Source organism: Protopterus annectens, chromosome 2.part0 (genome assembly GCF_019279795.1).
Source record: "Protopterus annectens isolate FY-2018-M chromosome 2.part0, PAN1.0, whole genome shotgun sequence".
Classification (NCBI taxonomy): Eukaryota; Metazoa; Chordata; order Ceratodontiformes; family Protopteridae; genus Protopterus; species Protopterus annectens.
Window position 1 is genome coordinate 1,118,294,245 of NC_056728.1, and position 15,840 is coordinate 1,118,310,084.

Here is a 15,840-nt window from a genome sequence, read left to right on the forward strand (position 1 = left end):
CTATCCAAGTAAGGAAATGGGCAACACAGGAACTATACTAAAGTCCAGAATACAGCAATGCCTGTATTAAGGACTATTCTAGGTAGGGAAAGGTGGGAAATAAGGATTGTTTTTTTTTTTGTTTTGTTTTTAAGAAGCAAACAGCAGAAAATTCACAGTAATAGCTTAACACAGGCTAGCGCACTTGAGTGAGCAGCTTCAAAAGATAAAATGCAACAAAAGACAAACTTTAAAGTGCAATTTGAAAAAAAAAACAGTAAAACAAGCTTAAACAGGTAAAACAGCAGATATAACTTGCTTTTCGGCAAGAAAGGACATTTGCAAAGGTAGTAGCAATAAATTATACTTAAATCAGTTTAGCAGTCGCTCTTTTTCACCTCTCTGCTGCTAGCACCACTTTGCAGGACCACAAGGAGCTTTAGCTGAGTAGGAACAAGCAAAAAAAAAACGCGCCAAAGCAAGTTTTTATACAGGGGACTAGAAAGAGCTAGAAATTAGCCCAAAATGGCCAATAAACTACCAGATTCTGTGCTGAGATCACTCCTCCAGGGACAGATAGGCTGCTCAAAGCTCCCCACTCCCACTGGTGAACAAAGAAGCTTCCTTCTATCCAAGTAAGGAAATGGGCAACACAGGAACTATACTAAAGTCCAGAATACAGCAATGCCTGTATTAAGGACTATTCTAGGTAGGGAAAGGTGGGAAACAAGGATTTTTTTTTGTTTTTTTGATTTTTTTAAGAAGCAAACAGCAGAAAATTCACAGTAATAGCCTAGCGGACTTGAGTGAGCAGCCTCAACAGATAAAATGCAACAAAAGACAAACTTTAAAGTGCAATTTGAAAATAAAAACAGTAAAACAAGCTTAAACAGGTTAACCAGCAGATATAACTTGCTTTTCGGCAAGAAAGGACATTCGCAAAGGTAGTAGCAATAAATTATACTTAAATCAGTTTAGCAGCCGCTCTTTTTCACCTCTCTGCTGCTAGCACCACTCTGGAGGACCACGAGGAGCTTTAGCTGAGTAGGAACAAGCAAAAAAACACGCCAAAGCAGGTTTTTATACAGGGGACTAGAAAGAGCTAGAAATTAGCCCAAAATGGCCAATAAACTACCAGATTCTGTGCTGAGATCACTCCTCCAGGGACAGATAGGCTGCTCAAAGCTCTCCACTCCCACTGGTGAACAAAGAAGCTTCCTTCTATCCAAGTAAGGAAATGGCAACACAGGAACTATACTAAAGTCCGGAATACAGCAATGCCTGTATTTAGGACTATTCTAGGTAGGGAAAGGCAGGAAGCCAAGGATATTTTTTGCTTTTTTTTTGTTTTTAAGAAGCAAACAGCAGAAAATTCACAGTAATAGCTTAACACAGGCTAGCACACTTGAGTGAGCAGCCTCAACAGATAAAATGCAACAAAAGACAAACTTTAAAGTGCAATTTGAAAAAAAAACAGTAAAACAAGCTTAAACAGGTAAAACAGCAGATATAACTTGCTTTTTGGCAAGAAAGGATGTTTTGCAAAGGTAGTAGCTATAAATTATACTTAAATCAGTTTAGCAGTCGCTCTTTTTCGCCTCTCTGCTACTAGCACCATTCTGCAGGACCACAAGGAGCTTTAGCTGAGCAGGAACACTTGGAATACTTGGAATGCAGATTTACACAATTAACCCCTCGTGGATGGGAATGTGTGTGATCTGTACAGACCATATCAGGGTGCTGGGTTGTCTACCTGACCCATATACATTTGCAGATGGTATATTTGCAGTTTACAGCTATTGCACTTTAATACTTGCCCGCATCAGTGTACTTACACTCAGGGATGCATATAGCTGAAATGCAAAGGTTAATACAAGACAATCCTGGGAGAAACACACTATAATACCTTAGACAGTACTACTCTAGGTTCAGATCTTAGTGCAGAACAAATATCAAATTGCATTGTATCTTGTAGTACAGCACCACATCTACACTTCAGCATGACAGTTATTTATTGGCCAGCCTTCATGGTGTTATACCCATGTTTACTTTACAAAACCTGTAACATTTGATTTCTTGAACAACAGCCCAGAATACACACAGCAATTGCCAGAACACAGATTTATTGAGGGTGACATGACACAGTTATTGGTATACAGCTGACAATCTTTATTGTTCTACAGTTTAAATAATGTAGGCATTGGAACACAACTGTTATCACACAATCTAAGCAGCACTACTTTTATTTATTCACAATTCCGACTGCAGTTGTACTGTATTTCCTGTAAATTAGCAATGCAGTTAATTTATTCCCTTCACATTTTCAATGACAGTGTACTTTATTATCAGAACATGTATTATTAATATGGGTAAACACATGTTATTCCCAAACATTATTAATGCTGTATCAACTTTCTTTATGTAATAGTAGCATGTTTCATGCTTTCATCTCTATTGAACTGTAACTGAAAATACTCACTTATATCAGTCCAGGTCTATGTACACATTCATTGCAGTACACTCACAACAGACTATAGCTATTGGCAGTTACTACTGTACTCTTTCTTAATTAGATTACTATATATTGCAAGATATATCTGTACTCACCACACTCTTGGCGTAACCTGGCTAGGCACCCTACATGGGTGTCCAGGTTGTGAGCCCTCTTCTCTGCAGCTGGTGAGGGAAACACACTATTATGCATACCTGTCTATTAGATATTCATACTACAATTTGATAAATCACTGGTTCCTATGCTTACAAACTTCTGTGGCATTCCGGTCCCAAGCATCTTGGATCCATTGGGTCAAGAGCCATCCCCTGCTTTGCTTCAGGTCATCATAATGATGATGCACCTGCTCACCAATGCGGGGGATTCCAGTTGCATTGGTGAGGTCACATGCCAGATGGTCCCAGGCCTCAGACTTGTATTCAGAGCCCTGGTGCTGGCCCTGCAGCAGTTTATTGCCATGGCCTTTGACGAGGAGCCTGACCATGACCCTGGACTCCAACATGCCCTACTGCTGTGCCCAGAAGCACGCTCCCTCTCCGTCGCCAGCCTTAGCTCCTGCAGTGATTAAACTCCAACAGGTTCTGGATGTATTCCTGCCTGGTCAACTTAAATAAAGGTGTTTTCCCACCCTTTGCCACCATTGGACCATTTTTAAAAATGTGTGAAGCTTAGCACCACGCAAACCCACTGAGCTCAGCTAAGCAGTGCTCAAACCAACTAAGTGGAGCTGAGCATTGCTAAGTACTGCTAAAAAATGTCCTGTTTGAGCATTGCTTGGCTTGGCTTAGCAGAGCTTAGCTATGGGTAAACCAGAGTTGTTAACAAAATAAAAGAAAAATTATTGAATGTATTTGTTCATTAATGATGATTTATTATTATGTGTATCTATTTTACTGTATATCCCCTAAACATATGCATTTCGCTATGTTATATTGTAGCGTAACTTTAATGTATTGGACAATTGTGTGTAACTGGGGCTTTTATCCTCGGGTCTCCACTGCAAAATGTGTTTCTGGCCCATCTGGACTAATATGGTTAACACATTTCAGTGTATACATAAAAAATGATTTATAACATTTCCCTACTGAATATAAAAAAGCTGAATGGCCTGTATTTGAACCGTGCACCTACTGCACACAAGGCCATCACGCTAACCATTAAGCTCTGGAGGATATGGTGATCAGAGCTACACTGTTCTATAAAGCTCTCAGTTACATTTAAGCACTGCTGAGCACGATGCCATGCCACGCAAACCCACTCACCTATGGTTAAATTTGATCTTTCTATTAAAATTAAAAACATCTTGTTTCTATTTTTTAGATGTCTGGCATTTGTCTATTGCTAAGCGCTGCACCACATCTCGTAAACACTATAAAAAAAAAAAAGGGACAATGACATTTTCACATTTCAGTTCACTGCCATACAGCATTCTGACAGTATAGGGGGTGATGTTATGGACAATGAAACACACCCCCTACATATACATTTTACAACTGACTGAGGACACACATATGTATTTAATATTAGTGCTGTCTGGCATTTTGACAGTGCAGGTGGGGTGTTATGGGCACTGTAATACACCCCCTACATATACATTTTACAACTGGCCGAGGACACACTTAATTTTATATTATAATGATGTCCGACACTGTAACACACCCCCTACACTGATTCAGTAACCATGTACATGGCTCTCCCTCAGTAGCGCACCTTCATTAATATGCAAGGAGCACTGCTAAGGGGGAGCTGCAGGCACTGCCACTGTACACTCTGTGTTGGGCTTGCACTATTCTTACATGGAGTTTATTAAATCTGGGAGAATGAGTTTAGAAACAAAGGAGTTTTGATATAAACAAAAATAGCATTAACACAATAAAAAAACAAGCAAATGAGTTATATTCTAGTTAGCTGGTCAGCACATACCAGCATCAGTGCACATGGTCCAATGCAAAGAGTTTAGAAGCAATAAAGTAATTCTCATATAAACAAAAAACAGCATTAGCACAAAGAGAAACAAGCATACGAGTATATTCAGATAAGTTATTCACTAATGTGGGCTGCATATATATAGTTCCAGTGCTGCTATCATGAATTCACATTAATAAATGACAATCGTTTCAACAGTATTTACATGAATCATCTGCATATGACCAATAAAATCAGTAAAATCCCACAGTAAACACAACTAACATCAATATGAGCTGTTGGTAATAATTTCTAACATTTTTACTATCTTTCTTTCTTTCTTTCTTTTTTTCTTGAATAAGTCTGTGTGTTCCTAAACCATTTGCCACCTAACTTGAGTCATCATAAGTTAAAAAGGTGGTCTTAAATGTATTCATGTAAATACAGGGTCATTTATGCATGCTGTATGCAAATAAGGCTTTGTTATGCTTATCTGTGTGAAACTGCAGTAATACACGATCATGTTAGTCAAAATATCTGAGTAACCAATTCTTGGATAGCATTAAAAGCACTGTGGGCAGCAGCAGAGTCCGCAGCCAGACTTCAGGAGTCCATGTCAATGTGCAAATGTCATAGTAAATGTCTTAACATTCACAGACTTCTGAATTTAAAAGGTATGCTGAACATCACCATATGCTTCCTGCATGATGTAGGGCATTTTGGCTTACCAAAACAGAACTTCTTTGCCGCCAGTCTGAACATATCTTTTACATCATTGGTCTGTTTACCTGTGTTCATCTTCTGCCAGTGGAACACATTTTCATTCTCCAGTGACTTCGTATGCTATTTGTTGTTTTTGCAAGATAAGTGCCCCATTGGAGATTTTGTGTGTTCTTTTTTTTTTTTGTGTTCCTTGAGGTTAATGTCATCCAGGAAGGGTAAGTGCCAGTGTGGGAGATGATTCCCCATAGACACTGCCACGATAAGTGTCTTATTTGCTTATGTGCTTCTCATGACAATACGTCTTATTCTGTTTGTCAGGCGTTTGTTCCAGAAACCCTTTGCAGTAGACTTTCTTCCCTTTCCTTGTATCTTGAGAACCAGCATCTTAAGCTACTCACTAAAGATACTATGGGAGGAATCTCCTGCCCCAAGGGTCAGCCATTAAGGAAGAAGAAGGTGAAAAAAGGTATGGCCAAAACCTTCCACTGTCCAGCCTCTGCCAGATGTTTCTCCTGAGGCTGTTACGAACATGGAGGCTCGCCCAGCTGTGTTGTCAGATTTCTCTGCCATGACCATGTTGGAGGCCGGTGAGGATCTTGCTGTCAGCACATCTAAAGAGGCTTTGTAGGTGTCTGTCTCAGATGTTCAGAGGGAACCACAGTTGATTTTTTTCTGAGGGGCCTAGGGGAATTCTTCAGTTTTTAGTTGGGGAAGGGGTTTCTGTTATGGTTCTTGACTGTTGTCCTAGATCTGAGCCTTCTCAGAACGTTCCATTAAAAAAGAAACAAAAAAATTAAACATGTTTCTTCTGCTTTTAGGGATCCAGAAAGTGAGTGGCAGAATTTTACCTCAGGGGTTATTTTCTGACTTAATGTCCTTAAAGCCTGCTCATGGGGGTTCAGTTCCTGCTCCTCCTTGGTCCTCTACTCCTCTAAAAAGGCTAGAGACCAGGATTCTTGTGAGGGTGAGTTGGATTCTGCTGACAATTCCCTAACTTATTCTTCTCAAATTCCTTCTCCTTTGGACTATGGGTCAGAGAAGGAGGAATCTATTAGTTATGATGTTCCTTTGGAGTACATTTCCTTTGTGGACACACTCTCTAGAACAATGTTTTTTTTTTAAGTGGGACTGTACTTAAGTCTCTGATATCCATAAGAGGTACTATGAGTTGTTGCAATTGGACTCTCCTAAACCTGCGACTAATCCTCCTGTCTTGGATGCTTTACTGGATGCTTTCTCCAATGCCTGTCAGGTGCCTGATTCTCTTCCCCCTGCTCCCAAGAAGCCTGATAAGTTTTATAGGGTTTCTGAGGATTGTTCTTTTTTACATAAATGTCCTGCTGCTGACCCCTCGGTAGTGTCCATAGCCTCTGATAAGCTGTCTCAGTTTCTTCCTTCATCAAAGTTATTGCCTTCTTATAAGGGCAGCAGAATTACAGACAGGCTGGGAAAAAGGTTTACACTTTTGATATCCTAGCTTTTAGGGCTATTAATTATCAGACCCATATGTCTAGGTACAGGTTGGCTCTACTTTCTCAGGGCTGTCAACCTATTTCTGATTTTCCAGACTCTGAGGGTAATTCTTCTGTTCTTTCCTTGCGACTTCCTGTTCGTCATTCTATTAAATGTAGTTGTGATGTGACAGATGCCTCTTCTAGGGCTGCTGTTTTTGGTTCAGTTATGAGGAGGTATTCTTGGCTTAGCCTTCAACCTCTACCTGATGATATTAAAGCTAATTTGATGGGTGCTCCTCTGGATTCTAAACTTTTGTTTGAGGGAAGCTGTTGCTGGTTCATTTAAGTCCCTTCAGGGTAAGGGTAAGTTCTTACAGGAACTTAAATGTGTTTGTTTCTTCTGTGTCCTTTATTCATAGGCAGTCCTGTCCTTCTGCTATAAAGCTAAGAAGAGTGGCAAATGGACTCCTCTTGCTAAGGCTACTCAATTTTCAGGGACCTCAAAGGCTTCCTTTCTGGACAAACCAGGTGCTGTGTGACTATCCATCCCTTTCCAGCCACATTCCTCTTTCTAGTCATCTTTCTCTTTCTTTTCCAGTTTGGCATCAGATCACTCAGGATGTTTGGGCTATGTCGATCATTCGTCAAGGGTACTTCATGGTGTGGAAACCCCATCTTCCTTTTATGGGCATTCCTCAGCCTCCTCGGGAACATCTTCCCTTTTTACTAGAGGTTCTTCAAGATCTCTTGTCTTAGGGTACTATTCAAGAGGTGCCTGTGTCCCAAAGGGGGGAAAGGGCTATACTCCTGACTATTTCTAGTGCCCAGAAAAGAGGGCACTTGGAGACCTATTTTAGACGTCTCTCATCTAAACACTTTACTAAAGTTACCTTCCTTTTAGATATTGTCTCTTCAGATTCTGTTTCCTCTCTTGTTCCCTCAGGCCTATATGGTGTCTCTGGATCTGAAGGATGCCTATCTCCATATTCTGATCCATCTTCTTTTCAGGAAGTTTTTGCATTTCTCTGTTGCTTCCTCCCATTTTCAGTTCTCTGCTTTGCCCTTTGGCCTTTCTACTGACCCAAGGGTATTCAACAAATGCCTTGCTCCTGTGATTGCCTTTTACAGACTTCAAGGGATCCAAATATTTCCTTACTTGGATGACCTGTTGAGTCAGGCTTCTTCTCCAGAGACCCTTTTGCAAGCTCTTCATTTTGCTGTATCCTTTCCTCAGAGTCTGGGGTTCACTGTAAATTTCAAAAAGCCTTCTCTGCCTCCTTCTCAGGAACACTTTTTTCTGGGTAGCAGGATTCAGACAGTGCCAGTACTTGAATCCCTGCCTCCTCCAAAGGCCTTAACTCTCATTTCTTTCTTTATACTCTTTGTTTTCCCTCTGTCTTCCTTTACCCCCAGGGATTTTCTGAGAGTTCTGGGTTTCATGGCATCTACCATCCCTATGCTCCCTCTGACCAAACTTCACATGAGAAAGGTTCAGTGGTTTCTGAAGTCAATGTGGCTTCAACATGCTCATCCTTTAGAATATATAGCTCTTCTTTTTCCTCGCCTCAGACAGAAACTTCTCTGGTGGATTTAGCAGTTGTCTCTGAATCCAGGGATCCCTTTTCATCCCCTCTTCCTTCTCAGGAATTTGTTCACGGATGTCTCAAACATGGGATTGGAGGTGACTTTTGGGTCCCTAAAGGTACAGGGGGTGTGGTTGCTGTGTCAGCGGAAGGAGCACATCAGTTTCAAAGAGATGAGAGCCCTTCTGCTGACCCTTCAGGCCTTTCAGTCTCTCTTTTCTTCAGGGCCCCTCAAGGTATTCAGACAATACCACAGTGATGTGGTATATCAGCAAGCATGGCAGAATGAGATCTTATCTTCTTTGATGGTTGGCACTTCTGATATTTTGCTGTCCATTGTTAAGTAACTCTTCAGGCAGTTTATATCCCTTCCAGTCAGAACATTGTGGGAGACACTCTGAGCAGGTCCTTAACTCAGTTCCATGAATGGATGCTTCACAAGGATGCGTTTCTGGACATTATCCACCAATGGGGTACTCTTCAAGAAGATATTTTTTGCCTCACTTCGGAACAGACAACTTACTCTGTTTTGTGCCAGAGTCCTATGTCCTCTGGTATGGAAGGTGGATGCTTTCTCATTTTCTTGGAAGGGGATGTTTCTTTATGCATTCCTTCTCCTTCCTCTCATTCCAAAAGTCTTGTTCAAGATTCAACAGGACGCTCCCAAAATGTTGTTGGTGACTCCCATTTGGCTGCAACAGCACTGGTTCCCTCTTCTTCTGCATGTAGCCAGGGGCAATCATCACAAATTACCTCACAGGGTGGATCTACTCACACAAGACAAGGGATGGCTTATCCTAGCCCCACCTGTCCACACTTGAACTGACACTGTGGGTGATAGGATTTTGAATCCTCAGACACCTTTTTCCTGAGGATGTGCTGCAAGTCCTGCAGGGGGCCAGGAAACCTACAACTAGGAAATCCTACTTATCCAAATGGAGGAGGGTTTTTTTTTTTTGGTGTCTCTCTTGTTACCTGGACCCATTTACTGTGGATGCTCTTTTAGAGTTCTCTCTTATTTGTGTGAGTTACTCAATGCTGGTTTGGCCCATTCTTCTATTAAGGCCCACTTATCAGCTATCTCTGCTTGTCTGCCTTTTTCTCCTCTAGCTGCTACATTTGAGATGAAAACATTTCTTAAAGGTGTCAATATTAGACCTCCCAGGAAGCCTGTTCCTCCTCCCTGGGATCTTAATTTTGTTTTGGAGAAGTTTACTCAGGCTCCTTTTGGGCCTGCTGCTTCAACTTCCTTGCAACATTGTTCCTGGAAGACTGTTCTTTTGTTAGCACTTACTTCTGCCAGATGGGTGTCTGAGTTGCAGGCCCTTATGGCTTGTCCTCCTTTTTTGATTTTTTATGTGGACAGATTGTCCTTGCACACTAGCTCTTATTTTATGACGAAGGTGGTTAATGTGCTTTTACTTCATCAGTCTATCAATCTGCCTACTTTTTCTCTCTCCCCAAACTGACAACGAGAGGGTGCTGCATACTTTGGACATGCATAGGCAACTTAGAATTTTAGAAGAATCTGATCAGTTATTTGTTTCTTTTCATCCTAGATCTTTGGGGCTTGCTGTATCCAAGCAAACTATTTCTTCTTGGATTTCTAAGACTATTTCCTTTTGTTACACTTTTCATGGCAAGAGCCTTTCTTTTTCAATTAAGGCTCATTCTACTAGAGCTGTGGCTTCTTCTGGTGCTTTTTTCAAAGGCTTAGATGATAATTCTATTGTTGAAGCAGCTACCTGGACTTATGCTCATACCTTTACTAAGCACTGCAAGTTGGCTGGTATCTTTAGAGCTAGAGCTGGTTTTGGTAGTTCAGTTCTTCATGTTTTTTTAGGAGACTCTTCTGCCCTTTCCTCCTCCCAAGTTTCCTCTTGAGCTTTGGCACTCTCCCATTTCATTAAGAATACTGCAGCATGAATGCAAGGACATAATACAGTTGTTTAAATTCTTACCATAATGGTAGATGTCCTTGTCTTCACTTCTGCAGTATTCACTCCCTACCTTCCTCCATCCCTCCAGTTGTTTACCTTCATGGATGTCCACAATACCTCTTGCGTCCCTTGGGCTAGTTTTTCTCCTGGAGCAATCAGTTCTGTTTTTGGTAAGCTTGAACATCACCTTTATGCCTTATGCTATGCAGGGAGCATATGTTGAAATTCGGCATACCTTTTAAATACAGAAGTCTTTCGAAGACTGACCGGATGCTGGCCTTCTATGGCAGGGAATTCCATATCATTAAGAATACTGCAGCAGTGAAGGCAAGGACCTCTACTGTTATGGTACTTTCTGTGCTTTCTTTAATATTCCTATGATTAGAAAAGGGAAAATGGAGTCTGATAAAGCTGCGTTTGAATAATCATGGTGCATAATCCATGCTCATTCTATATAATCAGACATACCTCCTCACCATAAATCACTCAATTAATAAAAGTTCATAATCGCATACCCAGGAAGAATTTAAAAAAAAATGCAATACTGTAAAGAGTATGCTTAAAGAAATGATTAATGCATGGCATTCAGGTTTATTGTTCAACTAACGATAAAAAAAGTAAAACACAGAAGCAAAAACAGATGTGATCAACTTAAAAAGTAATGTTTGACAAAACTGTTTTTATGTATTCCTTCTCACACACTTAAGGAATTTTTCTTTAGAACATCTCATTCCCTTAGTCATCACAAAACACCCATGATCACTGAATTACCATATAGGTGCAGTGGCATCTTTTGCAAATAGTAGCTATGCAAGTCCAAGCCTTAAGACTATGAGTACCATCCATAGATCTTAAAGGGATAAACAGGAAACATGTAAAAGACATGACAGACAATATTGAAATGAATGTATTGTTACATTTTTACATTAAACAGGGAGTTTTAGGGGAAGCAGGACTATTCGACCCCAATGCATTTCTATACAATTTCATGTATAAATTTATATGTATTGTATATGTGATTTTTTAGTGGACAGTTCAACCCCAGACTATTTGACCCCAAGTATATTCTATTAAATACTTTATCATTATGTTATTATTTAATCAAATATTCAATAACACTGTTAATTTTTCATTGTAAATATATATATATTTTTTACTTTATTTTTATTTAATTTAATTATTACATTGGTTAGTATAAATATAACAAACTTTTAAATATATTTTATTTTTATATTTCTATTATTTATTTATTTAATGATTTCATTGTTTAGTATACATTTGTTACATAAACTTTTAGACTTGTCGACGGTCTAAATGTGTTAACTGTGACAGCTTAAACAGATTTCTTTACTTGAAGCAAGTACACTGCTATTTTTGCTTTTAATTAGTTCAGAAAACAGATAGCAAACTACCTAGTCTCCTGCATCCTTTATCATTTATTTGGAAAAACGTTTTTGTGTAAAGGTAACAACTTAACAGATGTCTTTACTTGAAGCAAGTACACTGTTATTTTTAATTAGTTCAGGAAACAGACAGCAAACTATCAAGTCTTCCGAATACTTTATCATTTATTTGGAAAACTATTTCCTGTGTAAGGGCCATGGAGTATCGTAATAAACAAAGAATACTTAAATGAAAGTTAACTCAAAAATCTGACTAAGATAACTATGCATTACTAAAATACTACCAACACTCTTGTCTACCGTGCGTCAGTCTACAGTTTGCTTCATTCACAAATTAGTTTTCTTTAAAAAAAGGATCTGTTCTGCCTTTCTGATTGTATTTCTGAAAGTGACTAAGTACAGCTCATTTGCAGGAAAGAGGGGTGCCACCTCCTTAAAGAGATAGTGAGGACATTATCTCAGATGATTACAGCAGTAGTCGCAGTGCTGAGTGTAATCCTGTCACCTGGGTTAAGCTAGTGGGCTGAACAATGTAGTCTGATAAAACAGTACGGAAATGTGAATAAAATGCCCTGCATGAGCGACTCTTGAGGTTTAGAAGACAAAAGTCCTTCAATATCCACTACAGCTGCTATACATTTTGTTCCAGACAGAAGGGGGTGATCTTCCCAGAAAAAAGTAGCTTTTGTTGACTGCAGTTTACTGGGTACTAAGTGAGCCCAAGGCTGGAATATGCATAGTCACAAAGATGAATTTGGTGAGTAGAAACATAATGAAAGCAGCAGTTTTGTCAAGAATAGGGAGCTGTAATCCTTTCCATGAGTCCAATGAAAAATAAAAAGACTGCAAGTGTCGTGTAACATTGCTAGCATCAGGGACTCAAACTTTGGCACTAGGTTGAATGCCCAGATACTTATTTGTCTTTGTTACGCAGTCAGACTTTCCTGGTAAATACCCATTTTCAGCATAGGCCCGGGGAGAAAAGCTCCATTTGCTTACATTGCATTGTACTAAGTTCCAGTCAAACACAGAGTAGTTACATTTCTGTTTACATTATACACAAACAGTACTTACATTTATGCATATACATTCTAAGATTTTACAGAGGTGGAAGTTACTAAAGAGAAAGCACACATGCAACTTAATGGGTTGTACAGGCAGCAGTTATGTATAAAAATTGTTTTGTCATTTCAGTAAGAGGTTGAGAATATTATGTTTAAGGAGAGTATTTGGATAGTATTATACGGTGGAAAAGTTTTAACCTTGTGATGAGCATGTAGAGGACCAGGACTGGTTAAGATGTTATTTAAGCAGTGATTTAAAACTACTGAGTTTGTCAGAGAGTTTTATCTGTATGGGGATACTATTACAGAGTTTAGCAACACATTGGGAGTAGAGTGAGTACTTATGGCAGGCACTCCATTTAATCCCTGAATTTTGCACCAGTGTTTGATTGACATGCATTTGGTTGTCAAGAGGCCAAAGACCCTGTCTTGATGGGACTGCTGCATATCAGCAAGTCAAGCTTGACTCAAGTAACCCACACATGTGACCTCAACCTGATCTGTGATATCAATAGGACTTGCTGGCGGGACAGATTTGTGTCCTAGAGACTCCCCCATCTATGGAGTAGACTCCCTGTCCACATCAAGCAGAGTACATCTTTACCTCTGTTTAAGCACAAGCTGGATAACTGGATGGGAAACAGAAAATACACCCCTGGGATTCCACCTGTGTCCTTGCTGGACAGGGGCATCAGTGCTGAATTGTTGGAACATTGGCTACATTCCTGGCTAAGCTTGTAAGGGCCTCAGGCCCAATAGCCTAGTAACTTCCCATGATCCTATAAGACTGATTTATCCCAAATGAGTGAGAGGTCTGAAAGTTTTTCAAACATCTTAAAAGTTTTGAGCACAATATAAAGGGACAAGTGTTGATGGGGAGAAGCTATTCACACAATTGTCTGTAAACCATGTCTGACTAGCATCCCTTGTTTATTATCAGGATACTCTATTCTGAGTGGCACTCTGTAATATACAGGCTTAAGGCCTCCACTGTGAACAGCAGCTGAGACAAAGGATGCTTCTGCCTGAATGCTTTGCATAGGAAGAAGGGCTTTGAGCAGACCCCGTCACTGATGGCCTGAGTCAGGAGGTTGTGAGCACTGTAGTTGGAATCAGGAGATAAATTCTCATAATACCTTATGTGTTCAGAGAGGGTCAGAGAAAGTCCCAGCAGATGAAATCAAAGGCCTTGTTAGTCATGGAATGAGGCAGCAGATAGGTACTGCTTTGACAAAGTTTCTGTGTATTATACAAATTCAGACTCCTATTTTAATTCTTGACAAAACCCTGTTGGGAAGTGCTTACTGTTGCTGAAAATGTTTCTGCAATCAATCAACCAATATCCTGGTGAAAAGTTTAGTTTCAGAAGGGAATAACCTGATAGTGTGATAACTACTGGATCAGGTAGGGGCTTTATCTTCTTCGGGAAATGAGACCATTAAGACTACGCTAGATGAGTTCAGCAACTTCTTCAGATGTTTGCTGATTGTAGTCAGCTTCAACACATGCCCCCCCAGCTCATACATGTCCCGTCAAGCTCACTACAGAAAATGTTATTTTTATACAGATTCCTAGGAAGGTCATACTACCCAGGGGCCTTAGCATCTTTCAGCAAACTAATAGCTTAAATTACCTTCCCTAGTGCCACTGGAATAGTAAGGTCAGAGACCCTTTGTGACAGCAGTATGTGCCAGACTGCACCACACAAGGGGTCTCAGACAAGTCCTGCATATCAGTTATCATTCAATACAGATTACTATAATAAGCACCCAGCATAGTATTCATATCTACAGCTGCTTTATGAGGGGTGCCACAAGTAATACTCTGTTGATAATGCCATGACTTGAGGTGCAGTGGCCAGCAATTCAGGGGACTTGTGCTGCATCCAGAAAAAAATACTTATCCTTTCCCATTTTCCTGCATACTTGTATAACTCAAAGTCCTCACCTGTCTCCATAACTACTGTAATATCTTTTAAACTGAGAAGCCTCCTGTTTATATGCTATTTCTGTAGCCTCCATTTACTTTCATTTCATGCTGTAAAGTGTTCAGCCTGTACATATTTCAGTGGAGTGCAAAATATTTTGTCTTGAGTCTGAAGGTTTACCAAACAGAGGGAAAGGAATGTAATCCAACCCACGAGACTTCTTTGTTTTCTGCAAAGTTGAGTAGCCAAAGGTCCAAATACCACCACTCTCTTATTTTACAAATCTGAGGAGCGACTTACAATTCCGTTAGAATTATTTTTCAGTGTATTGTTTTACAAGGATATTAAGAGTTTACAGCTATATATGACCATTAGTTTAAAGAACAGCAGCTGCAATAACTTGCATTCATCCATTGCACTTAAAATATAATATTATGAATGGCCAATAGAGAGGTTAAGTAATTCAGCTTCTGAAAATCCTCTATTTGGGATGGTTTTGAAAAGCTTAGTATGAGGTGTGAAAACAAGGGAGTATCTGGGAACTACCGTGCTGGCATATATGACAATTCTAAGACTAATAGGACACAATTATTTAGTGGTGAGACTGAACTATAGAATTCCACTAAATGGAAGACTTTGCTGTCCTTAACTTTTCTAGCTAACAGGGGCCCCATTAAACAAATTATTAAGAGTAAATGGAGGATTTTCACAGCTAATAATGAGGCATTTCACAGGATATGTAGTGAACCTTGCTTCATTAACAAATGGCGTCTTAAATGACAAAATTACTATAGGACCTTTTTGAGAGGATCAGTGGTTTGGTCTTTAATGGTAAATTTGGTACTTTTCAACCTGGTAAGTGTAATGTGTGCAGACATATTGTGTATAAATAACTACTATAAACAAGAAAAAGAACTAACTACAAATCTTCACTCATGAAAGTTTATTGTCCTGGGTCGTCAGTCAAAGTCTTTAGGGAGAATAAAAATCACCACAAACACCAAATATATGCAATGAAAGGGAGGCAAAATTATATTATTAAATAGCATTAAAAAATTATAATTAGAGCACAATTAAATTAAATATAAGTAAGGTATTAAACTTTAAAATGAAAACACTTTTTCTTTATATAACAAAAAAGTTTTTAACATTACCCCCATAACTAATAATCTAATGAATAAGATCAAAATGTGCAGCTCAAGCACTATTTTTATCACCTAAACTAAGATTTCTTAAATGCTCCTTAATTCGTACCGAAAAAAAAGTTATTTTAGTTTCCCCAACAAAATATAATTTACAACTGCATTTTCTAACATAAATTACAGTGAAACCGTGACATGAAAAACTTCC